Consider the following 26699-nt stretch of genomic DNA (forward strand, 5'->3'; position numbering starts at 1 on the left):
GCTGGTAGCTTCGAGAACACTATCCAGCCATCTCATCCTCTGTCATCCCCTTCTCCTTGTGTCCTCCATCTTTCCCAACATCAGGGTCTTTTCCAGGGAGTCTTCTCTTCTCATGAGGTGGCCAAAGTATTGGAGCCTCAGCTTCACGATCTGTCCTTCCAGTGAGCACTCAGGGCTGATTTCCTTAAGAATGGATTGTGCATACCCACCAACATTTCTCTGATGAAAACAGGAACGTCCTAGGGAAAAGTGGGACATTCTGAGATCAAATCAGAAATTGGGACAGCTTCTCTAAATCAGGGACATCCCAGGAAAATAGGGACATTTGGAGGGTCTGACAGTGTTGTACAACCGTGAGACTGCAATACTTTCACTGTGCAGAAACTTTTCATGGGTTGAGGGAGCTACTGGTCAATTGTACAAGGTGGAGAGGCAGTGTTTTATAGTGAACTCCTGGACACACACATGATTCTCATACAGTATTTATTCCAAACAGCAACCCTGTGCAGTAGGTCATGTGGAGAGATAGGAATTGCAGCAATGCATCCTGGTAAGCCATATGTTTAACCAGTCTAATAGTCAAACCAGTAGACTACACTGGCACAGCATTGCTGATAATGGGGAACGTCTGTTAAGGTACCATCCTTAGCTTCAGATTGCCTAGGTCTGTGGTGGTTGACAGAGGTTTATTTATTTATTTATTTATTATTATTAAAACCCCACTAAACAATCAACCAGCTTAAATACAATAATCATAAACAATATCCACTTCCTATTTCAGTTTTGTATTTCAGCAAAGTATTCCTAGATTGTGTCATTTTTTAAAAATGCTCTCTGCGCATTTTGTATGCTGTATAGGCTGAATTTTGAAAACAAACTTGGTCAAATGTGTGAAATGTAGAACTAGTACCCTAGGAGACATCTGCAAAGAAGCTAAAATTGTTGTTAGATACACGTGACAAAATATAAAATGACTTTCCCAGAATTTGAGACAGAATTCCTTTTTTCCCCTTTCCTAAAATAATACATAGCAAGCACCATTGTTTGAGGGACTATGTGTGGATATAGAGAAAGAATCTGAAAAAAGACCATTTCTGCAATGTTTATAAGCAGGGCTAACTAACTCCCCACACCAAGCCTTAAAATCCTCTTGCAGCTTTATAATAGGTACTGTTAATTTGCTTATTACTTTGCTGATCTGTTCATTGAGATAATTATGTGACACCTGCCAGTAGCAGATTGTTCTGACAGATTGATTGGTTGTGATAAATTTGTTTTTCACCATCTGTTTGGCTAAAGGTAGCTTGTTACAGGTCAACCAGCCCATGAGCTCTGGAACTTCCTAAAACGATATCACTTCCGTCTTTGCTGAAGTGTTAATTTGGTGTTAGTCTCTCGTATTATAGAAATGGATCTGAAAGTGAAAGATCTTAAGGAATAAATGCCCTGGAAATGTAGCTTTAAGAAATATGATCAGTGAAGATATTTGAAGGAGATGTTTATAAATCTTTGGATCCAGTGCTAACTCAGTGCATTCAACAATCTCTGCAACATAAGTGATAGTTCACAAGTTTGTGAATAGTACATTAGAAGTGGTACATCTAAGAGTTTTTAAGAATGTTAAGTCATTGTGAATTGTCAATCAATTCACTGTGGGTGAGAGGTCAGAAGTCTGAATGCTTCCTTGTGTACCAAATGCTCTGCACAGCTATGAAGGAATTGAACTGTGGTCCTGGACTGCTTGTGTATATTATGTACAGGCTTGTATGCCTTATTGCAACTTGTATGTGATTATAGGGTCAGTTTGTAGTTTTACCAGATGCCCTGAGGCTCATCAAACATAAGGTAGAGGGATCCACCATTGCTACTGTATCTAATTCTCTCTCTCTCTCTCTCTCTCTCTCTCTCTCTCTCTCTCTCTCTCTCTGTATGTCTGTTGTGCGTGTGTGTGCGCACATGTAGAGGGGGGAAATTGAGATCTCTAAAATTCCTTGAGCAGGTATTCCAAGGGGAAGAGCACATGATTGACAACTGAAGTCTATAAAAACAGATAAACAGCCAGAAGGTGGTCAGATCAAATGGGTTTCAAGTGATATGCAGAAGTTTTGGGGAGCCTGGGAGGAGCACGTCAAGGGGAAAAAGCCCTATTTGTGAGCAAACAATCCTGCTAAGAGCCTGGTAAGCCTAGGAACTGTTGTAGATCATGGCTAAAGGATTGCAGTTATCCAGTTTGAGTTTGTTTTTGCTCCAAAGGGAATGTTTTGGGTTTTAGCATCACATTTATTTCTATGTAGAATTCACATGTCTTATAATCTCCCTCTCTCTCTCTCTCTCTCTCTCTCTCTCTCTCTCATATTTTAGCAAACTCAAATCCTAAACGTCGTGTCATCCCTGCTTATTCCATACCAATAGCTTTAACCTCACATCACTTAACTAGGCATTGGGGAGACTCCAGGGAAATTTTGGAGGCTATTTGATAAGGGGTAGCCTGGCAAATAAGTAATCTCTTATCTGGTGGTGGTGTACATTCAGCTGGGGAAAGGAAGGATAAAAGAGAGTACAGTCTGTTGTGGCCAGGTTTTCACCTGGTGGCCAAGGTCCCATGAAAGACGTGGCTGCCACAATATACAACAGCCAAGAAATGCAATATTTGTATCTGCAGTCAGCTTTTTTAGAAAATGGGATTGGGGGACTTTTGACGACACCCACCAATGAAATGCATCCTCTAGAAGGTTGGCCAAGGGTGCTCAGGCTAACAAATATAGCCACCATGTGTGGAAAAGTTTATCATGGGTGCATAGGTGAGAGGAAGGAGGTGATAGGTCAGCTTTCAACTGCAAAATAAAACATGTTTATTTGCTAAGTGTTCAGCCTAAATCTCTGCAGCCTGGGAAGTGTGTCATGTCTTCTTCACTTTTGAGCCACGTTGATCCACTCCTGAAAATTATTGAGGAAAGCTGTTTACAATGGTGATCTGAAATGAATTGTTTTGCTATCCTCCTCCAGTATGTTGTATGCAGGAGCGAATCTGGGTGAGTATCAGCTTGATTGCTGTTTTTCCAAGGTGTACTGACTTGTTAATAATTTTGTCTTTACTTATTTGCCATGTTTAGCTCCTTTGATGTTCAGTTAGGCCACAGATGAAGAAGACCTTTGTGTCAAAACGGGTCAAGCCGATGTATACTGCATACAACTTCCCCTATTAAGTGTTTCTTCTTTGGGTGTTTCTATATGACAATGATTTTATTGTATGCTTTAAAAATAATAATATTAAATTTTCCAATTTAACAATCCAATAAAAACCACATCAAATCATTCCAATTCATTGTATGCTAAGTACTCAGCCAACTTTTGAGTCAAACTGATCCTGCCCCTGCAGTTGTCATGGCAAAAATCAAGTTACTGAATCATATTGTTTACAAAAACTTTAAAATATTATTTATTTATTTATTTATTTTGCAAAATTCACTGGGGATTTAATTTCTAGAGCCCAGATGTGAATATTGGACAGGGGCGTGTTACTTTAGAGAAGAGAATGGGGTCAGCATTGTGTGTCCCGGTTTTGATTTGCCCTGTTTACAATAGCTCTCCTCTGCCTGTATAGTGGACTTAATTTTATTCCCGCGCTCAGGCTGAGATGCGCAGCAGGGATTGCTTCCCCAAGCCAAGGCAATATCAAGTGAGAAGAAGAGCCTGCTGCCAGTGCAGGTAGAGGCCTGCATAATGGAGCTGTGACATTCTGAAAGAGGCTTTCTATTTTAACAACTTTTCAAGTGTGGAGTGAAAGACATAATGCAGGCAGTGTAATTGAAGTGGGAGAACGAAACATTAAACATGCACAGAAGGGATTAGAGAGGAAGACTTTGGGGGTTATTAAATTTTGGCTCAGTTGTTATCTATCAGTACTGTTGGGCGGGGGGGTGGGGAGTTAAAGCTCTTTGCAAGAAGAGAGAAGCGAAAAAGATTATTACCTGCCTAGGAGTACGTAAAACCTTGTTAAACTATAAAAGTTATAGGAGGGGGGAGATCATTCTTTATTATGTGATATCATGTTCTGCAAGCTATCTTTCCTTCCTCAAATTGACTAGGTCCTCTTTCTTCCATTTTTGTGTGTTTTTTTATAGAGCTGCGAATTCTGGAAATCATCTCATCCTGATGGGGGATTTAAGGTACGTACATGCCATTGTACTTTCTGCTAACGATTCATGAGCACTTGACTTCAAAGGAAGGCTTTCCCTCCGACGCTGTATAGTTCAAAAACAGTAGCGTTAACATAGGGAACATGCGAAGCTTAATATTTAGTGCCTAATGAAACTTTTAATGAGAGATCAGGCACGATAGCAAATGTTAATGTGTCATTTCCAACCACGTCCTCACAGATAGAATAAACAAAGAATAGTGTTTTAAAATTGCAGCAAATCCATTCACAACTGAAGCTGGAAACGCGCTAAACCTGTAGTGAAGATTTTGAAGGTTGCTAGGAATATTCTGCATTCCTTTTTTGAAGCGTGAACCCTTCTCATCATTAGTTATTTATTATTTATCAAATGATTTATGAACCATGTTTAGGAACATAGGAAGGTGCGTTATACAGAATCAGACCATTCACCAATTTAGCTCTGTATTGTCTGTGCTGACTACTAGTGGTTCACTGGGGTTTTAAGTAGGGAACTCTCTCAGGCCTACTTGGAGACTGTGGCATTTGAACCTGGTACCTTCTGTATGCAAAGCAGTTGCTCTTTCACTGAGATTTAGCCCTTCCTTCAGGGCATATTGCCCCTCTAAGACAGTATGCAAAACTCCACAGAAATACAAGACAGACAAATTAAAAACCCATCACCTTAAATGAAGTGGTAGCACTTCGTTCTTCACAACAGGCCTGACCTCTGTTCCTGCCACCACCTTCTGTCCTGGACACCATGTGTAGAATGGCTGCAGGTGTTTGAGAACTAAACTTAAGACTGGGGAAAAATGAGAACCTGAGAGAAACCTGAATGGACATGTTGGCCCATCCCTACTGCCAGGTTTTCGACTTAGCACACAGAGAATGATGCTCAGAGAAGGAGGCTCGCCATTCTTGATTCAGTATGTCAGAGAATAAGACAGAAACCCCATGGTTCAATGCCATAGCATTTGTTCTGTCCAAAAAAGGGGGGAAAAGAAATATCTTTCTTGAGGTCAATAGGCTTTCTAAGGAATGAGGCAAAACTCAGATATGTAGACTCTTGAGAATTTGTTATACGAGTAACTATATCAAAGTAGGTTTTACAAAGTTGTGTGTTCCTTCCCCCTTCCTGAGCGCTTTGGGCACCGCTGACCAGCCTCCCTGTGCACGTGGTTCAGGGTCAACAAAAGTAAAAAATGTCCATGACAGTGCATGTACTGTTTGTAGCATGTGAGCTACCTGTGGGAGCTTGATAAGGAATACATACGAGGATAAGAAAGAGTCACTCTTTATTCCTGTCAGTGGGCTTTGCTTTTGACTCTCTGGATCGATATTAGCCCAGCATTGGTTACTATGGGAATGAAGCTTTTCACTCAATAAACCCCAAGTTCCTTTTAAAACAAAGGTGAGCAAAATACTTTTAAAAGAAGGTTTTATCCATTTTGTGCCTTGAGGGACTCTGTAGCCATCACTTTAAAGGTACTTAGACACTTTGAAATGCAGAATATTATGATCTAGCTTTGGGCAAGTAAAGACTTAAAACCATTTGTTTATCCTAGAAATCAATGCCAAATTCATGTAGAAATCTATAGCCTCTGTGAGCAAGGCTGGTGCATTTGAGCTTATAGATAATACAGCCATTGCACCCCTGTGTACATGTTGCACAGGACAACTCGCCACACTGTGTGCGTGTTTGATTAGAGGGACTAGCAAACAAGAGCTATTAAACCAAAAAAGATGGGAACATTTCCCAAGTTTGTATGCCTGTGCAAGGATCACATGGTATTTCTTGAAACATTCCATAATATTTTGCTTTCAAATGTTAATATAACTGCTTTGCTGGTCATCGTCATTCAAACTTCCATTGCACAGGGCTGGATGGTGGTAGACTGAGTGGAAGCATCCCTCAGCTCAGTTTGCAGGGCTCTATCAGCCTCTTGTCAGCTACCTGTGGAGCAATAGCAGCACATCACTCCATTGGTGCAGTGCTCCAGCTTCTGCCTGCCAGACATGTGAGTGGCTGGAAGTGCTGTCGACAGAAAGTCCCAAAACAAGTCTTGGAGGGAATGGGGAGGAGGTGGGACTGCTTCAGCCCATGATCTGCCAGATCCTGATCCAGGTCCATCAACAACATCAGGCCTGATCTCTGGTGCATCATGTGTGGGACTGGTGCATCATGTGTGGGAGGTCTGCAGATGCCGTGCTGGCCCCACAGGGCTGGGGGTGAGGTGAAGATCTGTGATCCAGAATAAAATTGACCCAAGTATGGTCAGATGTTTTAATATACGGTGTACAGTGGACGCTCGGGTTGTGAATGTGATCCGTGTGGGATGCACGTTCGCAACCTGCAGCGTTTACAACCCACATCTGTGCACGCGCGGGTTGCGATTCAGCACTTCTGCACATGCGCAAAGCACAATTTAGCGCTTCTGTGTATGCACAACCACCAAAACCTGGAAGTAACCCGTTTCGGTACTTCCGGTGGGTGGTGCTGTGGGTTAAACCAGAGAGCCTAGGACTTGCCGATCAGAAGATTGGCGGTTTGAATCCCTGTGACGGGGTGAGCTCCCATTGCTCGGTCCCAGCTCCTGCTAACCTAGCAGTTCAAAAGCACGTCAAAGTGCAAGTAGATAAATAGGTACCACTCTGGCGGGAAGGTAAACGGCGTTTCTGTGCACTGCTCTGGTTCACCAGAAGCGGCTTAGGCATGCTGGCCACATGACCCGGAAGCTGTACGCCCGTTCCCTTGGCCAATAAAGCGAGATGAGCGCCGCAACCCCAGAGTCGGTCACGACTGGACCTTTACCTTTAACCTGAAGCAGCTGTAACCCGAGGTATGACTGTATGTGTAAATCTATAAATTAAAAAAAGAAGTCCACCTTAATGTCCAGCCCACATTTTCCTCCCTCTCTCGTAATACTGGAACTTGGGCACATCCCAGCTGAATGCTGGACAGAGAAGAGAAACTGATTCTTCATGCAACACATCATTAAACTAGGGAATCTGCTTTCACAGGAGGTAGTGATAGCCACGAATTTGGATGGCTTTAAAAGAGAATTTTACAGATTCATGGAGGATAAAGCTATCAATGGCTACTAAGCATGATGGCTATATTATACTGCCACAGCTGGAGGGAGTGTGCTGTGAGTACCAGTTGCTGGTCATTGCAACTCTCAGCACTCTTTAAAAACTACACTTCCCATGATTCTTTGGGGGAAGCAATGACTGTTTAAAATTGCACATCCTGCTTTAAATGTATAATACAGATGGGGCCCTGGTGCGGGAACAGCTTCCACATTAGGCAATAGCATGGTGTCTGTGTATGAGTTTTTTCTACTTCCATTTACCGTATTTTTCGCTCTATAAGACGCACCAGACCACAAGACGCACCTAGTTTTTGGAGGAGGAAAACAAGAAAAAAAATATTCTGAATCTCAGAAGCCAGAACAGCAAGAGGGATTGCTGCACAGTGAAAGCAGCAATCCCTCTTGCTGTTCTGGCTTCTGTGATAGCTGTGCAGCCTGCATTCGCTCCGTAAGACGCACACACATTTCCCCTTACTTTTTAGGAGGGAAAAAGTGAGTCTTATAGTCTGAAGCCATTCAGAACTAAAGTTGTAGTGGTTTATGCAAAGGTAAGCATTCTTATCTTCCCCTCCCCCTCCCCCATCTGATCAACTCATGGGGAATAAGGAAAGTGCTTAATTAAATCCAGAATTGCATTTTTGACTCTGTAGAAATTATCTTAAAAGTGCTTTGTTCCCCCCACCCAAGCCCTTAACTCGCTAGCACTTCGCCTTTCCCTTGCTCTTTGCAGTGATGAAGAGACGAAGCACTTGAAAAGTTCTCTTTGGGGCTCAATTCATGGTAATTCTCCTCTCTGCTCCCTGATGCTGATGGATCAGATTGAACAAGTGTTCTGGAAATAAATCACATTTGGAATGAGATCGTGACAAAAGAATGACTGTGGATGTTTCAGAGGCTCCCCTGGATGGTGCAGTTAGAGCAATCTGAAGTGCCTGAGCGACCGAGCAACTCTGTGGTGAGTAATTTACAACGCAATCTTCATTGCCAGCTTGCAAACTGAAGTGTTTCTCCGGCAATCACGGCGGTGTGTTCGGTCAAGGAATGCCGTGGAAGGAGGAGTCAGAAATTTGAGAAAAGAAATTATGATGACGCTGATGAGGGATGAATGCCAAAGGGTTGATGGGGGACGAATGCCTCCATATTGTCATGACAGGAACAATAAGGGATGGTGGAGCAAAGGAGCAACGAGAAGGAGATTCTGCGCATTGGTGGCATTGGCCTTTAAAGATTTGTTCAGTGTATATCCCACCCTTCATCAGTTCTCAGGGTGAGTTGCATCAATGGCTACTAACCCTGATGGATAAGTTCTACCTGTCAGAGGGAGAATGCTTCTGAATACCAGTTATGGAAGCAGGGATGCCAACTTGAAAAAAAAAATATTGTAAGCCCTGCTCCACACAATTGACCACAAGATGATACACGGCACACCATTTGAATGGCAATGGCCGTTCATTTGGTGGTGGGAGACCACCTCAAGTATTTTATTGGGGGGGTGTGAAGAGACCTCAGCCCCTAGGAATTGGCTCCTATGTACAGAAGGAAAGAATGTTGTTGCATTCTGGTTCTGTTTGTGGGCTTCCCTCAGGAATCTGGTTGGCCGCTGTGAGAACAGGATCAGGTCCACTGGCCTGATCCAGAAAGGCTTTTCTTATGTTCTTATCTTCAGGCTATAAAACCATGTAATAAAAATCAAAATAAAAGGCGAAGCAATTGCAAAACAGTAGCAACAGCAGCGAATAGCAATGCAATAATAAGACTGCAGAGAACTATCGCTAGTCACCACCAGTTGGACATTTACTCAGCTTCCCCCCCCCCCAAAAAAAAGAGAAATATTTGCCTGTACTGTACAAATCTAATTTGCCTATACTTGGAACACCCTTCACTGAATCAGGCAGACTAATATAACAGAGAAGCTCTTCCCATGGTTCCAAACTCTGGAAGTGATAGAAGTGAAATATATGCAAGATCACTAAAAACCCAAATTGTACTGGAAAGGCATGCAGTGCAAAAGCCAGGCCACTGCCACATACATATTTAAAGTGGTGGGCATTAAAATTGCAATTAAGATACAGCATTTCACCAGAGTACCTTCAATAAACACAAATTAATAAACCAATCAGCAACAAGAGCAACTTCAGGAAAATTATAGCAAGCATCATATAATCTCACAGAGATAAGTTAGGAAAGCCTAATGTGAATTTGTTTAATGTGCCGGTTAATTTGGGGCATTGCTGGTATAACCTTCTCCAAAGGTGCTTTAACGAACATAATACAAGCTGAAGAGCAGTTTTCTCTTTTGTCTTGGGGACATCATCACTTGGCTTTATTTATTTTGATTTCGTTCTTTCTCTGAGCAATTCAGGGGGATATATAGTGTACTGCCCACTCCAATATTATCACAATAAACTATGAGGTTGGTTTGACTGAGACGCGGCAAGCTTTGTGGCTGAGCATGGATCAGAGTCCAGTATGAGACACACTCTACCATGTTGGCTCAATGTTCTGATTTCTTGGATTACAATGAAAATATTTTATAAACTGTTTATTTCATATATATTTTGATCATTGTATTATGTCTGCTTCTTTTTATTGTCTGCTAATTGTATCAATATTTTCATGGAGGACACTGATGTCGATTCCTACTGACCGCTGTGGGTATATTCTACCTTCACTGCCTCTGAACAGCAGCTGCTAGGAATTGCAACTACAGAGAATGCTGTTCTGCTCAAGTCTTACTTGCGCGATTCTCTATGGACATCTGCTTGGCCAGTCTTAGAAAAATGATGGTGTGCTAGATGAACCTTTGGTTACATCCAGCAGTCTTTTCTCATCTGCCTGTTTACATTTCATCAGATACGACTAACTGTTATTGTATTCTCATTTCTGCATCAAAGTGAAAACCAATTTGACACAATTCTGTATGAAGCAAGTTTTGAAGTAGTTGACTTCCAAAAATTCTACCCACCTCGCCTCTTCCAAAAGAAATTTCAATCACCAGCAACAACACCATCTGTATCTGTCTCTCTTTTTTGTTTTTTTGTAATAACAAGAATATGGCAAGCAGTCCATTTCAGCTGCTACACATGCAAATGAGCATTTTTTTCAAGGCTGTTAATCAATTAAACTGGAGTTTGGGCAATAAAACAACAGGGTATAGTGCAAACAACTACAACAGGGGTGACAGCCTCTTTGGACCCTGTGGAGACAATTGCAAACCAGAGAAGCACATACACACACTGAAATAAAGCACACACTGTTCTATGGGCTTTCAAGCCTAATTTGAGTAGGGGAGGTGGAGGCACAGGCACAAATGTGCACCCACAGGTGCCACACTGGCAATTCCTGGGTTACCAGATGCACAAAAGTGACCCCTCTAGTATACCAGGCTAATTGTTAGCCACTTGCTTACTCATCACCAGTGTCTATGTTCTGTGTCACACATCACAGTACAGGTGTGTCAAGGAGCAAACATGGGAATAGTGTCTTACTGTCTTAGAGCCAGTGTGGTGTAGTGGTTAAGAGCGGTAGACTTGTAATCTGGTGAACCGGGTTCACTTCCCTGCTCCTCCACATGCAGCTGCTGGGTGACCTTGGGCTTCTTTGAAGTCTCTCAGCCCCACTCACCTCACAGAGTGTTTGTTGTGGGGGAGGAAGGGAAAGGAGATTGTTAGCCGCTTTGAGACTCCTTTGGGTAGTGATAAAGCAGGATGTGAAATCCAAACTCCTCTTCTTGTTCTGTGGTAGAAAGAAAAGGGAAGAACATTGGCCTGCTGGATCAGGCCAATGACCCAACGTCTTGTACTCTCAGTGGACAACCAGGTGCCTGTGGAAAGCCCGCAAGCTGGATGTGAGCACAACAGCACTCTGCCCACTTGTAAACCTGGAGGTTTTATTAAGTTGAATGATGCGTGTTACAGCCTCCCCCCATCCTAGCCACAGTTTATCTACTACTTCCTCCCTGGGGCTCCACCTACCAATGTAGAATAGTGACATAGAAAGTAGGGATGCATGAATCTGTTCTGTCACTTAAAGTGTACATTTTCAATGTGTTTTGATACATTTTTTAGCTTAAAAACCATTGGGTTTGCACACTAATCTTGGATGTGCAGATCGTGTCAATCCATAAAAGAATTCACAAATATCAAATTCCTCAACTGTCCCTAGTTGAAAGTGAGTATACACATTCCCAGATAGTTTCCTGTCCTCTTCGTAGAAACCAGGGATGGGAAGGACAGACAGTCTAATTCTAATCTATGTTTGTTCAGAAAGAAGCCTAATTAATGCCAATGGGACATACACCCCTTATAAGTAAGAGGGTTTTTTGTGCTGTTCTTGGCATCCATCTGTATTGGGAAACAATGGAGGAGTGCTTCACAAAAAAATTTGCTTGCCTACCCAAAACTACACCCACTAATAATGTCAGGCCGTGATGGCAGCAAAATATAGGAGGAGGAAGAAGATGTGAGCTTATTGGCCCAGGAAGGAGAAAATACACAAATCATTTTATAAGTGAGATATTAAATGCATTGGATCTCAGCATAATTTATGCCTGGTAATTCTTTCAGCACCAACAGAAAGATCTGTACCATGCTGACATCTCTAAATTGTGCCCCACCACCTCTTAGTGGATAATTCTGCAAAATATTTGTCCAAACTGAGAGTTTGTACCTAAACTAAACTACCTGGCATTAAAAACAAAACAGGAGAGCAGCATATATGAGAAGGAAAGAGATTGATAGGGAGAAAGTAGAGCAAATGGTTGGGAAAAGGAAGAAAAAATATTAATGATGGCTGGAAGAAGAATCAGAATTTAATTTAGTCTTCCTCCCAAATTAAAAAAAATAAAAATAAACACCTATTCTGCCCAGTATCTGAGGGCCTCTGGTACTGCCCTCAGACATGGAAATAAAATCACTGTTGGCAACTGCACTGGTGTGACTGATCATGTTTTCTTTTCAAACTAGAGGGCTGACTATTGCCAAGGATCCATGTCTCTGGTAATTCAACCTTTGACCCAGCAGTCAGTGTTCCAATGCAGGTGTCCTCCTAGAATGAAAAGTAAATTGCACTGAGCTCAGATTGGCAAATAAGAACCTTTGCACCACTCTGTGCCCACTCAGTTTTAAAATGACTCAATTTGGTGTTTTTTCCAAGGTTTCCATGGCAAATGTATGCAGAAAGAAATGTTTCCTTTAATTTTTTTTGTAATATTGAGCTAGATATTCATGTTAACAAATCTCTTAATGTGAATGTTCCTTTTCTAAAAGTGGAAATTCACAAGGAAGTAGACAAAAATGCCCCTGTAACTTCTAGTAAGATATTCAGATGCAAAGCGGAGCAAGATGCCTGAACCTTAACAATAGTGGAAAGGGTAAATCTGGAAGTACAGGAGATCATCATGATACATGCCCTCCCCAACAGCCATGGTCAAAAAAGACAGTCCAAAACACACAAACACACACACCACTACCCACTAAAGAATGGCAGCAACACAATACACAATCCATCGTGAACTGCTTGCTTGAAATACTATGCATAGTTACCTCTGAGTAAGCTCCACTGACCTTCTGACTTGGTTGATCTGACTTGGTCCACATCCATACCGTGATGCCTGTAGTTTGTTAAAAGTGCTGAGAGTTGTTAGGAGACTCCTGTTCCCCTCATAGAGCTACAATTCCCACAGTTTGATTGATTGTTAAACCACTCTGGGAGTTGTAGTGCTGTGAGAATAGAGTGGAGTAGCGTGGGGGGGGGGAGAGCACAGGAGTGGTTGCCCCAGGTGCCAAATTGTTGGGGGTGCAAAATTTCAAAACCTGGTGCTGCCTCAATACAGCTGCACTGGGCTCCATTGAAAACGACTTCTCTATGCAAACCAGGAAGTTGATTCTGGTCCAGATGACAGAACGGCTCTTAATCTCTGTGGCTGTGAACTCCTGGGTTCCATGGACACTGTTGGGCAGTTGAGCGCATGCATACTTCACCTGTTTCCATCCTTCCCTCCCACCCCCATCCCCTCGTGCAGCCCTGGGCACTGGCAACCCTTGCTATGCCACTGCAACAGTCTCCAAATACCTCTTTAGCACACTTAACAAATGACAGCTCCCAGAATTCTCTGGGGAAAGCCACGACTGTTTGAAATGATATCATAGTGTTTTAAATGTATGTTGTGAATGTGGCCTTTGTATCAAGCTAGTTCCTATCTTTCAAGAGAGACCTTGAAATGTTATTGTGGTACAAAATTCGCTTTTGCCAAGTGCTTCTGAGGTGCTCCTGGAATATGAGCTATGACCTTCTGGTAATGTTGGAGCTTCAATAGAAGCTATGAAGTTTTGTTTTGTTTTGTTTGTAAAGGAAGTCACCGTTTCTCCTTTGCTGATTGGTCCTTAAGGCATGTGTAAGCTCAAGTCCTCTGCTGCGGGTTGCTTCCTTTCATGCTGCTGATGTGTAGATTGGATGCATACAAATGGTTTGTTGCTTTCCCAGTCTCAAACAGCTAGACTAGCTGAACATTTCTTTCTTCCCCTTGTCTGGGAAACATGTACTCCTTATTATGAAAGGTTCCTGAATGGCCTACTGTGTAATAGCTTAGCTGAATGAAAACAAATTTAAATATAAGAAATGTGCTGGCTTGTTTTTTTCTCTCTTTTTTTAAAGCGAGTTGTAAATACTCTTAGAAACAGTATGGGGCCTTATTAAGTTTGAACCTCAGGTCTTTCAACTTCCTGGTGAAAAAGAGAACAAATGGAAAATGCATGAGAAAATAAGTAACCTCTGTGATTTCCCACTTTAACTCGAGCCCAGATATATTTGTCAGTTGTTAATTACAGTCATATTTTTCTAACACCTTTAAAAAAGAAACAGCAAGCGAAAGATTTCAAAGAGAGAAGCTGAACCAGCTGAGAAAAGTTCAGGTTTCTCTAAATATGCGGTAACCCGTTGGGTAGGGACGGTTTTGTGCTTCTTGAAAATCACGTCCTCAGTACTGAGAAGTTTTGATTACTTTCCAAACTCATTGAAACAAAATCAGCTATTCACTTCAAAAAGAGACCACCCTGGCGTTACTGCACAGGCCACTCTTATTATTTTGTTTTTTAACCCACCATTTGTTATAGATGCCAATCTGCTTAAACATCTACCCCACTCCAAGCATATTTGGGACAATACTGTATGTTAGTAGAACTGAAAACACTGGATTCAAAGGGGAGAGAGATCATGAATTGCCAGCAGTGGCAATACAAGCAGTAGCACAGTAGCTAGCAGGGCTCCTAACAGTGGCAGTCTTTGCTTATGGCTGTTGCAGATTCCAGTAACAAGCAGTCTCATTGTGGCTAATAGAAAGCCATCTACTGTGGCAGCCTTTCCCTTGTCTGGTTTTGTGTCGCTGTTCACTACAAAAATGTCCCCTATCCTGCTACAGGCCACTGATGCAACTCTTTCATACTAAGACTGAATATATTGCCCTCGGCTGTACTTGAGGGATTCCACATGAAAAACACCTATGTCTCTGTAGAGATGGCAGCACCGTATCAGTGGTGCACACCCTCCTCGCGTATACTCTTCACCAAGACCTGAGGAAGGAGATTATCACCCCTCTTTTACTGTCCATTCCGGGTCGTCCAACCACTGCCACAGTGACTTTTCTCCTGGCAGATCTAGAGGAGCAGATGACAGCAAAGGTTGCAAGGTGTTTAGCTGGGGCAATCAGAATAAGGTCCACTGTTTGACTGCTGATTCAGGACCCTAAACTGTGCTTTATTACAATCGACTTTTTATTTTGTTCTTTGTATATCACAATGCTCTTTTGTTGCTATGGCCGAAGGTGAATGCAAATACAGTCGTACCTCAGGTTACATACGCTTCAGGTTGCATACGCTTCAGGTTACAGACTACACTAACCCAGAAATATTACCTTGGGTTAAGAACTTTGCTTCAGGATGAGAACAGAAATCGCGCTGCGGTGGTGCGGCAGCAGTGGGAGGCCCCATTAGCTAAAGTGGTGCTTCAGGTTAAGAACAGTTTCAGGTTAAGAACGGACCTCCAGAATGAATTAAGTACATAACCAGAGGTACCACTGTAAAGTTTCGTTCATTCTTTCATAGTAATATGTGTAATAGGGTGGGGCCTTTTGTTTTGAATTCAAAATGATTAGAGCCCCTTTGGGCCACTCAGGGGAATTATAGCAGAGCTTGGAGGACAGAGCAGCAAGAAGCGGAGTATGAAATCATTGTTTTAACACTCGGGTGGCCCACAGGGGTTTCAAGTGGATGTCACCAGTCCAACATGGAAGGATGGTTCTCTCCATTTCCAACTACATTGACCAGTCAGACCTTGAGTATGACCATGTAGTCTTACCTGAGAAAACTATACAGAGGTGCTATTTTAGCTGATGCTTTCTCTTCGTGGCACTTTCTAATAAAGGAGAGAACATCTGACAATTTTGTTTTTTTCCCTGTTTATCGTTTTCCCTCATCTCCAGTATTCCACATTTCCGCACCAGCTTGCAATTTTATACATGAAAATTTCAGTGCAAATTTCTCCTACTATCCACATTGCCTACTCTACGGATTTTTGCAAAGCAACGTCCTCTTCCATAATGGATTTCTATATGTTGTTTTCACTAACATAAGCAAACTTTATCCAGGTATAAGGTTTGAAGCTGTCAGGGTGGAGCGGGAAGGTGGGGCAAAGCCACCTTGGTTTTCTGGCATCTGACTTGAAAGTAAAGCAAAAGAAAAATCCCTGAAAGTTACAAAGCTGGTGATACCCAGTGCTATTTTGCAGGAACTTACCATGAATGCCTCCCTTGTTCTCTTACAATGGCAATGGTGCCCACCTGAGAGGTGTCAGAACTCATTTCCGGTGAGTTCCAGCTGAAAGAAAACCCTGGTAACACCCAAAGTCAGCAGCTTGGTTACTGTTTATGAAACCATTTGTGGACCATGACACATGGTGGATAGGTTTCATTTGACTTGGTGGTTCCCAAGTTGTGTAAACAGAGATAAGGGGTGCAAAGTCATCATGGAGATGTGCGTGTTGCTCAGTATCCGTCATGGGAGAAATATCAGTGATGAAAGAAAAATTTCCTGAAAAGACAGCTTGTTTATCCCTGCCAATGGTCTTCCTGTAAAATGTACCATTACAAGTGTGGGATGGGTTCCAGGTTGCATTTTTTCAGCTGTGGGGCAATGGGAAGGCACCATCGGCCTACCCAGACTCTCCACTGAGTGTGTCTCCAGTCCCCTTGAAAGTGTCCCAGGATCCTTTCTAACATGGCAGGGTTCTGCAGCAGCTATTAAGGGGAAACAGTTCCCTGAAGAGTGAAAGCTTGAAAGCCACTGACTTAAATATAAGCCTAACCAGGCGCCTACATTTCTCTCCGTACAACCGTGTATATTTATTTGCTTGCTTTTCAAAGCCGTACTCAAGGGGGCTTATGACTAAAGTAAAACACAAATGTCATAAAAGCATAATAGGCAGCAATTACAGCGTGCATAAAGGTATAGCATGCTCGCATTGTAAATATGGTAGGATACAGCATTACAGCTCTCAGAAGACCATTGCAAAGCAGGGAGAATTGGTCGGGGCAGAATATCCATACAATGAGGTTTTTTAGCCTGCCTTGCTGCCTGAAAGATACAAGTAATCTAAGCAGGGACCGTAAGACACGCTTCACCTCACATGTGTGAGGAGGGCCAAAGTGCTGTTTGTTTGCATACTCTCATTCTAATCACATAATTATCTGGCAAGAAGTTGGTATTTTATGCTGCCTCTAGATAGTATCACCACTTGTAATTTTTTCCCTCTCCAGAAGAAAAAGAGTCCAGTGTGTGTGTGTGTGTGTGTGTGTGCGCGCGCGCAAAGCTATTTTACCTAAGTGGGCTGCACACCCACAATTATCTCACTGAAACAGGAAAGTAAACTGGGTGGCAAGGAAACAGAGGCCATTCAAATGGCAGGTAATAGAGCAGATCTAATTAGCGTTAAGTACCTGTAATCCTAGGAGATTTACTTTGTGATAAAAGCGAGAGAAAGTCCCTTAGGTATGAGTAATATGTCCCTCGCCAGGTTGGCTGTGTCAGGTGTACTGTGTCAGCTCCAGTGAATACAGCCTATTGATCCAGGAGGGCTGGCATTCTCTGCCACAAATTGAATTTAAATTGCTTACACGAGAAAGACATCTGGCATACTAAGGTTTACCTACTTCATATTCAAAATAATTTCCCCAACCAACAAATAGCTTAGTTAAGCCACTTCCCCATCCTGTGTATTTATTTGGAAGATAAATCTAGGGTTCCTCCTGCCCATTTATTCTTTTAAAGTTCTGTTACAGACAGATTTCTGTGACCAAATTATACTACTTATACCACAGTAGGTAATAAAATGATAGGACATCTGAGCAGATACATTAATGTCAACTAAATATATTAGGAATGTGTTTACCTCTACAGAGTACAGCACCTTTGCCTTTGATTTGATTAGTAAAGCAATATAATAATAATACACTAACATTCCATTTCCCTTTCACAAAAGACTGAGCTAAATAATTGCCTTTTGTTTTTCATTGCAGGGTTATTAAATCAGCATATATTCTTTTGGCACAGCAGAAGCTTTATTACTTTGAGGCAGAAGATGCTTTAATTAGAAAAGTTACTGTTGGAATAAAAGGTGCTTTCAGTCACACATCACAAAATCAGACGAAGTTAGTAGCTCTCTCTTTCTGTAGATATACGGCTGCTCCAAATTGTTTCTCTGACATCTCAAAGACGTTTAGTCAAGATAGAGCAGAAAACAGCTGTTGAATTGTCTATATTTTTCAAGTGTGGCCATTGCTTAATTTTCTGTTTTTAAAAAAGGTCTCAGGGCTGAGTGGGAGCTGTGCCTCTCAAACCTAGATAACCTCCTAAATTCAGAACTGTCGCTATAGTTCAGCCTGCTCCAGCCTCATGTTTTGCAGCACTCAACAACTCCAGTCAACACTGCTATAGGCATTGATGAGGATAAGTCACTTATCATAGGTTCAGAGCCCCACTCATCTTTACTGTTGACATTTTCCATAGTATTTTCCTAGTCTTTAAACGTATGGATCAGAGGTAAAAAACAAACTCTTGTTTGGCCACACATAACATCACAGGTTCAGGTCAGTGCTTGCAAGTTCAAAGAAAGCACCGAGTGCTATCTCAGTGTTGTCAGGACAAAGTTCTTTTGGACTATCGTTCATAAATTTGAGCAAATGCATAGATCTGATGACAAGACCAATTTCTTGTTTGGTCACATACTACATTTCCCATATTCCTGAAATGTTTCCCTCAGGGTTTTGGTGCAACTTCATCTAATTCACACAGAAAAGCTGGAGATGGGGTGGAAGAATCTGGTTCTATCTAGTCCATGTCAATTTTGCATGCATTCCTTCACAAACCCATTCTGTGCCATTTCTGCAAATAATCTGTAATGTGTATGTGTGTTTATGTGAGTACACACACACACACACGCATTTATAATTGCATTTATTTTTAAATGCATATTAAATACATGTTCTTTTCAACCAAATACGTATTGGAATATGTATTTTCTCTCAAAGTATGTGTTTTTAAAAACAGTTCCCCCTAAAATAGGCCTATGAATATTGGTCAAAAACCATATCACAAAATTCAGGAAAGCCTGGCATGTGAAGGATTGTTAGGTTCCTGCCTGTGTATTAGTCCAGAATGTGCAAATTAGGTAAGTATGCTAAAAAAAATGGGTACCAAACCAATTTCTTCTATACCCCTAAATCAGCCACCTGGACCTTTGAATACCATGAGCAGAATGACTTTTCCTCTCCTCCTTATGCATGTCCCCTGTTTAGGAGCAGATTTGGGCATGGCACAGGGCAGGAACCAGGCGGAAGGGGGAATGTCCTACCATGCAACTAATTCTGCTTGTGGATTTATTTAGTTGAATACTGCCCAAGGTTCCAATCTGGGCTTTATTGCTCTTCATGTCCATTCTTAAGTGGTACAAAGTGGAAATTGCCTGTTTGTATCAGAGAACACGCATACAGATACAAAGCCCTCTGAATTGCATGAAATCATTGTGACTAGTCTGTGGATAGCTCTGTAATTTTATAAATTAAGAGAGTGCAACTTTCACAGCCCTGAGTGCAGGATTCGTAACCTTAGAAGCAGATGTTATGGCATCCGTACATAGCAGAATTAGGTCCTAGAGTCCTGGAATGGTCAAGTCAGCTGTGCCACCTGCAACTTGAAGTGACACAGTCCACTCTGTCACCTCTGGTTTCTCCTGCCTTGAGTTCTGCTGTGTGCGTAGAGCAAGCCTCAGTGAATGTGCCCCAAAAATCCAATGAAGAATTCAATTTTCGCCATGTCTAAAATTCCCCAGTGAAATCACCTCCCTCCCCTCTCTCAACAAAATAGATATTTTCATTTTAATAGGGACTATTGCCCAGTAATTTTTTTTAAGTGTGTGGCTGATGATCTTGTAACTGCACCAAGTATTCATCTGCAACTTCAGAGTGACATTTTAAATTGCTTTTGAAGGCCCTAAACTGCTATTTGGACAATGTCCGCTTCTCAAGAAAGCAAGATACAGACTAGACAGCTGCTTTTTTTCTCACTCATTTCACTCTCTTATTGGTTAACTTAGTGGAAAAAATGTAAATTTTCCAGGGACTTTAGGTTGGAGGTATCTCAGCCAAGGTGGATGTATGCTTGACTTGAGGCCTAATTTAACTCCCATGTAGTATTGATTGACTCGGACCACCAGGGACACTTACAATCTTCCTTTGCTAAAGGTAGACAATAGTATGAAAGTGAAGTGTAATAAATGCCTCTGTTCAGTCCCATGTCGATCTACAGCTGCTGCTTTCACCTCCTTTTTTTCCTTGCCATTTTGAGTGCATCAGTATTTCACGTTTATTGTAGTGTGATGAAACACCTTTCAAAATGGCCGGAGGGACACTCAGCAGTAAGTGCTTAAGCAATACACATTGGAGTGAACGGGGAGACATTTGAGGTCAAGGAACTTGAAACAGAAGCTGAATCAGCTGAAAGCAGAGGTGCAGTATCTTCTGCAAAGTAAATATAGATTACAATCCTGAAGTCACATCGATCTGCTGTGGGATGATAGGTCTTTTGGCAAGAGGCAGAGCCTAAGGAAATGAAATATCTTACACTGATCTAGGATCTAAGTGTCACAGACAGGTTTAGTTTTATTTAAAAAGTCCAGCTATAACTTAGCTCACTGAGTGCCCGAATGGGGAAGAAACATCTTTAGAAATACACCTGGATCTCTCTTATTCACAGTGGGATCGGAGTTATTTGGACACTTTACAAATAAACAGAAAACTGAAATTTGGTACTGTTGTAATGTATGGTGTCCTGATAACTGGAAGTCTGAAATCATCACTATACTGTGCTTCTTATTCAGAACACAAAATCCTTCTTCTGGTGTCACAACTAGGATAAACATAGGGGGGCAGTGGGGATGAGTGCCCCTCCATCAATACTCCCACCATATTCCAACTCATGAAAGGTGTAAGTCTGACACCGGGAACCGCCTATATTCATGGGGTCTCCTGATGAATGCAAGAACTCTAGTGATGGGAACGGCAACATAGGGGAACAGAGATAGCAGGCTGGTCTCCACTGCCTCATTCCTCATGTGTTTGCCTCAATTCTAATGCCTGAAGAGGACTAAAACTTACCTCCTAATAGGAAGAAATATTATTTCTTTTTAAAATCAATTTTTATTTAAAGTTTTCATCATTAAATACAATGTCAATCATAGTAGTAGATAGGTAGCCGTGTTGGTCTGCCATAGTCAATCATAGTTGACTGTCAATCATAGTTGTTCTCCGATCCAATATGACCAATTTCTCCCCAAGGTTCCAACAAATCCCAACAGTGTGGTAGCCCATAATTATTTATTATATCTTCATTAATTCATACCCAATTCCATATATCCTAGTCCCATTTCCTGTTGGCCATGATTGTGTATCCTTGTTTAAAGATGGGAAAAAAGTCATCTCCCTCATTTCCCCATTCTTTTCCCAGGCTGATCACCAAGATCTTGAGGGCTTTTTCTTCTGTGTTCACTTCAGCTTGTACTCAAGGGCCTCTGTTGCTTAGCTTTGTCTCTGCCATCTCCAGTTCTTTCTTAATGTTTCTTAAATGTCCATTCATTTTTCCCAGAGTAACAGCAGTATATATAGGAGCAGTATATATAGGAAGCAGCATTCTTGCAGATAGCAAGTTAAATCACACCTCTGATCAGATGTAGAGAGATGGAATGTCCATTTTCTCAGGTACACTTGCCCCAGCAATACGTGACTTGAGACAGGGAACATTTTCAAGAACTGTTAAGAACATCCCATATATGTTATAAACCAAGGTGCATGAATGCTGGCTTTGTCTACCTTTAATAATTGTTATATTGGAGAAGGGAGGACATGAAGTTCAGGGGCACCCAAGGAGGTGCCTATGCTTGTAGAATGCAATCTGTATTTGTGTGTATGTGTGACACCAGCCCTAAACCATAGGAAACTTTTAAAGCAAAGCAATTCTAGACCTCCATCTATTCTATGGCATGTGTTGATAGATATATAAACTAGAAGTAATGCATTTTTCTACTAGCCCAAGGGCAGACTGCAATGTGCCCAAATAGGCATTTCTTTCTGGAAATGCCTGGTCACATTTCCAAAACTTTTAGTTGTTCTCCTGCATCAGTCACTAGAATAGAAACTGCCAGTAGAGAGGGGAAACCCATAATTGAACATATAAATATTAAATCATGTGATGTGATGTTGCTTGATAGTTATAGAGACAGAAAGTTTATGTTCGCAAAACTTGTTACTCAAAATGCAGCAGAAAATTGTGGAGACTTTTGTAGTTAAATAAATAATAGGAGACCTTTCAGTGACCTTGTGAGAGTCATGTTTTCTTTTTCTGCCTTATGGGACTCTCACTCATGGAAGAGTAGATTGTGCATGTAGTTTATTTTTTTGATAGGCTTTTGCAGACATATCACAATCCCTAATACTGTGTTAAATTCAGACAATTCAAACCTGGGTATCCCACAAATGAGAAGCACAACTCAGATCATTTGTTTTGTACATTGTCACCAAGATCTATCTAGTCCTATTTTCCATACTATTGGATATTAATTAGCAAATGGGTTTACAACATTCAAATCCCCTCTAAAAATCTCTTTAAAAGGTGCAGAAAGTTGAGAATAAATATGAAATGTATCAGTAGTAGCATTTACAAATAAAGGGCCATATTCAACTAAGCAGTTGCATTATTGGGATCCAGTGCAATGAGTCCAGCTAGCACAACAGAGCTTTCTACCTCTGACATTGCACCCCACACAATCCCCCAAATCAGCTCTGGGAGGTTCAGATTACCCCCAGAACATTGAACAGGGATGTGGGGTCTGTGGGAGAGGTGAGATTGTTCCATCTGGCAAGGAAAAATCTTTGTGTTGATGGGACAGTCATAATAGCATGGCATTTAATTCCTCCCAAAGCCTGTGAAAAAGTAGTGGGCACCAAGGAAGTGGGCATAGATCAAAACAAGAGACTAATCCTAAACAAGTGGGAACTGCAAAAGAATGTGGAGCAGGCTTCTTCGCTGTTTTCAACAGGCGTGTCAATTTTCAGGATATTCCCTTGCAGTCTGGTTTTCTATCTCCCTCCCTGCTGCAATGGTGTTTGGAATTGAAGCCATGGGAAATCAGCACCCATAACAAGCTACAGTTCCGAGGACTGACTGTTAAAATGGTGCATACTGTAAATGTATTATGTGGAGACGAATTTTGTATTGATTTGGCTGTCAAAATTTTTCCACCTCTTACATTTCCCCCCTTCCTAATCCTTTTTTGCACTTGTGAAACCTTGGGTTCCCCCCAAACCTGCTCAAACCCCACTCTTGTGTGTTGGTGGTGGCACTTTGTTTACTTAAACTATAGCGTTCAACATTGCAAATAGGCTGTGGGGATGTTACTCTTATGGAATCATGTGCAGCCAAAGGAAAGGACATGCACAATTCAGCAAAGTGAAGGACTGAAGCCCCACTGAAGGGAAGGACTTAGGTAAAGGTAAAGGGACCCCTGACCATTAAGTCAAGTCGCAGACGACTCTGGGGTTGCGGAGCTCATCTCGCTTTATTGGCTGAGAGAGTCATGTGGCCAGCATGACTAAGCCACTTCTGGCGAACCAGAGCAGCGCATGGAAACACCGTTTACCTTCCCGCCAGAGCGGTACCTATTTATCTACTTGCACTTTGACGTGCTTTCGAACTGCTAGGTTGGCAGGAGCAGGAACAAAGTAACTGGAGCTCACCCCTTCACGGGGATTCGAACCACCAACCTTCTGATCTGCAAGCCCTAGGCTCTTTGGTCCCGGAAAGGACTTAGATTCCCCTATAAATCAATGGAACCTAAAAATTTCTCTCTTGTGGCAGGATTGTGCCTGTAATATAGACATTCTTCCACAGGGTGACCAACAGGTCTGGTCAAGATGACTTTGCTGGCATTGATGACTTGTATATATTAGGAACAGCCTGTTTAAAATACTTATCTCTGTTGAGTTCCTGGCTCCTTTCTGATATTTAGAATAATGTGTCTTGCCTTGCCTAAAGAGAACATCAAAAAGATCCACTCTTGTTTTTCTCTTAAAAGCAATGGTATGGTTTTATGCCCTCTGTGCTTTTGTAGGTTTTATATTGTTATCATGGAAAAATATGTCTTGTAATATCCCAGGGGAGCATCCCATAAAGTGTTTCAGTGTCAAAGGGCACCACGTGGGTTTTCTTGGGCAGCTTTCTCTTTGATAAGTTCTTTCCATTGCGACCACTCTGCTCTGCTGCTTCACTGATTTCCCAGCTGTTCGACTGTCTTAAGTCAAATGTGACAAATCAGAAGCAGTGCAGCTTGAATTTCAGCAAGTTTAGGGGGTGGGGAGATGCGATATCATGGATTCCACAAAAAAGCAAACACCCAACCAGGAAAACACATAATTGCTCAACAGACTATGGGTTGTATATATATGTATGTGTAAGAGCATCCATTTTGATTTGCTAGATACCACTGTCTTAATATAGATATATTTAAAAGGACTGGGATGCTGCTTGAACAATCCATGAGCCCAAATAACGGTGTAGCCACAGTTGAGAGATGAGTAGTTTGTGGGCTAATGTATTCATAGGTCTGTCTGTCTTCCTTCCTTCCTTCCTTCCTTCCTTCCTTCCTTCCTTCCTTCCTCCCTCCCTCCCTCCCTTCCCTTCCCTTCCCTTCCCTTCCCTTCCCTTCCCTTCCTTTTGTGTTATATTTTTTTAAAAAAACCTATGTGATGGTAGAAGTTCATAAATGCATCTTTCCCCTGATTCCTGGGTCTGCTTCTCCAGTCTGGATACCTGAGCGGTAAAAAGTCACATGAACTGTGCCCAAGAATGGAAGTCCTGGGTGTCTGAGCTTTGGTTTGTTTAGGTATAGGTTTGGAAGCCCAAATTATTCTCCTTAATTTAGACAGACATAAGCACAAAGTAGTCTAACCAAATTGAAGGCCAGTAAGAAAGAAGTTACCCATCACCAGTTACAGCTGGCATGAGTGGTGCAAAAAGAACCATGCCACATTTAAAATATGGCTGCACTGAATATTCGCTCCCTTTGATTTTGAGAAACCCATCCGGATGCGCGGGGTATGTATATATGTAGAAATAAATAAATAAATAAATAAATAAATAAATAAATAAATAAATGTTGTTGTTGTTGTTGTTTGGAGTCTAAAGTAGTGATTCAATGGGCATTGGGGACTAGAACATTTGGGATAAAGTTGAAGCCATCACGTGTTTAATTTTTTTGGTATACGTATTGTGACATTTTCCCTTTCCTGGGGAAATATTTTCAGGCAAAAGATTATTCACTGAAAGACTGGTCCCTATAAACCTAAAATTTGATAAACCCTATTTAGTTACTTTTATGTTCATTTCCTATATAGGATGATGCTGACTCAATTGCTCCATGCCACATAGGATCAGCATCAGGCCCTGTGTAGTGCTTAGAACAAAGCAGGAAATTACTGTTTGATTTTAAATCACATTTTTCATATATGTAATCTCACCAAACAGTGTGAACTCATTAGGAGTGTAGAACTGCTGAATTTTATGCTTCTAAGGGTATTTTATTAAATCTGTACTCTAATTTCATGAACACTAATTTATACTTGTACTTAGAGCATAATTCTGTAACACTGGTTTAAGAATTCTCATATATTTGAGGAAGCCTACACAAATTTATATATTTAATGAAAAAGTGACAGATCATGCAGTAAACATCTTCCTTCATCCATGGATTTGGCATACAGTATGAATTCATGCCTCCTATCTCACGCAGAGTATGTACAATTCCTTGCAGATAAGTGGGACTCTAATTCAAAAATATTGAAGTACTGTGGAAATATGAGATTTTTTAAAAGTTATGATCCTGTAGAGCAAGAGTAGCAGAAGGTACACTGGGTGCAAGCTGTAAGATCTCTGGCTATTTACAGCAATCAACAAATATTTCCTTGTTTAACCTTAGCAACCATTTTTCAAAAGCTCCCTGCCCTTCCCTAAATTAAGCTACTGAAATGAAGAACGTTGCAGGCTCAGTCCCCAGGAGTGGACTTTTGTCAAAAAAGGACTATCATAGAATCATAGAACTGTAGAGTTGGATCAGATCAGTTCTGTTACTGAAACAAATTAGTAAATCCTATACTCAGAAGCTTGTTGTCTTTGTCCATGGAGTTTTCTTGGCAGGGATACTGGAGTGGCTTGCCGGTTCCTCCTCCAGGTGGATCATGTTTGGTCAAAACTCACCACTATGACCTGTTCATCTTGGATGCCCTGCTCGGCATAGTTCATAGCTTCTCTGAGTTATTCAAGCTCCTTCGCCACGGCAAGGCAGTGATCCATGAAAGGGTGATGTATGGAAGTGAAAGCTGGACCATAAAGAAGGCTGATCGCCGAAGAATTGATGCTTTTGAATTATGGTGCTGGAGGAGACTCTTAAGAGTCCCATGGACTGCAAGAAGATCAAACCTATCCATTCTTAAGGAAATCAGCCCTGAGTGCTCACTGGAAGGAGAGCTCCTGAAGCTGAGACTCCAATACTTTGGCACCTCATAAGAAGAGAAGACTCCCTGGAAAAGACCCTGATGTTGGGAAAGATGGGGGGCACAAGGAGAAGGGGACAACAGAGGACAAGATGGTTCTCAAAGCTACCACCATGAGTTTGACCAAACTGCGGGAGGCAGTGGAAGACAGAAGTGCCTGGCATGCTCTGGTCTATGGGGTCACGAAGAGTCGGACACGACTAAACGACTAAACAACAACAATACTCAGAAGCACTCTGTTCCTTAAAGTCGATGGCCCCATTGAACCACTATTTTGTACTGAGCTCAGGGGATTAGGGAT

Source organism: Podarcis liolepis (assembly GCF_965112155.1).
Source record: "Podarcis liolepis genome assembly, chromosome: 1".
In the NCBI taxonomy this organism is placed as follows: domain Eukaryota; kingdom Metazoa; phylum Chordata; class Lepidosauria; order Squamata; family Lacertidae; genus Podarcis; species Podarcis liolepis.